The sequence below is a fragment of the Elephantulus edwardii genome, unplaced genomic scaffold (genome assembly GCF_000299155.1).
Source record: "Elephantulus edwardii isolate Elephantulus edwardi_28Jun2011 unplaced genomic scaffold, EleEdw1.0 scaffold00102, whole genome shotgun sequence".
Lineage (NCBI taxonomy): Eukaryota > Metazoa > Chordata > Mammalia > Macroscelidea > Macroscelididae > Elephantulus > Elephantulus edwardii.
Window position 1 is genome coordinate 12,798,998 of NW_006399852.1, and position 1,161 is coordinate 12,800,158.

General features: G+C 36.7%; 1 pseudogene; it reads right to left on the reverse strand.

Moving 5' to 3' along the window:
* The window catches only part of LOC102863669, a 253,851-nt pseudogene that overhangs the window by 195,422 nt on the left and 57,268 nt on the right, over nucleotides 1-1,161 (reverse strand).

Below are 1,161 nucleotides of genomic sequence, written 5' to 3' on the forward strand. Positions count from 1 at the left end.
GGAACAGCAAATAACAAATGCTAGTGAGAATGTGGAGAAACTAGAACCCTTATTTTCTTTTGGTGTGAGTGTAAAATAGTGCAACCACTGTGGAAGGCGGTATTGCTCTTGTTCAAATAGTTGCAAATAGAGATACCATTTGACCCAACAATTCCACTACTGGGAATATACCCCAAAGAGACCATAACTGCCACCCAAGCAGATATATGCACACCCATGCTTATAATATTGCAGCTTGGTTCACAACAGTAAGGAGTTGGAAAGAACTTAAGTGCCTATGAAAAAAACGAATGGATAGAGAAGCTGTGGTATATTCACATAATGGAATACTACGCTGCATTTAAAAACAAGGAAATCATGCAATGTTATTCAAAATGGGTAACCCTGGATGATACTAAGTTGAGTGAAATATCTCTGTCACAAAAGGACAAATATTGCATAGTGCCATTGGAGTAAAACAGGACTGACATTGGAGTGGGGTGAGACTGAGAAAGATGGGATAAATAATGTAAACTGCATTGAAACAGATGAGGGAGAAAAATGATTAAAAGGGATATGTAATTAGGTATTTGTGTCATGACAGGAGTCTAGAACGAAGCCTGCATAGTGGAACGGACCTGGGGTGGGGGGGGATTGTAAAACAAGAACATATTTTTAATTTGTCTTTTCAAAGAGAGGTGTATACTGGAGGGGAGGGGTGTGCAGGAAGAAAAGTGCATCAGTGAATGAATGGAAATCCAAAGTCTCTGTAAATTTTCATTAAAATTAATAAATTAAAAGAATGTAAATGAGGAGCCTAAAAAAGTGAAAAATGCAACTAATGTCACAGTTTGCAAAGCATACAACTTATTGAAATGAAACTATTTTACTTTGTAAAATTTCACCCAAATCACAATACAAATAACTTTTTTTAAAAAAAAATTGACATCAGCAATTCAATCTAAAATAGCATGTCAATCTAATACCATGTACGTCTAGTATAATAATGTTGGTGCTCTTGTTGTGTATCATCTATTTGGATCCAAGCTGACCTTTCGGTGGGTTTTCCTTCTCCTGCAGAGCAACTGATGGTTTCGAACCCTGTGCCTACAGGATTGAAATGCCACTTCTTGCCACTAGGCCACACGAGCTACCTAATATCATATAATATAAAATATAAGT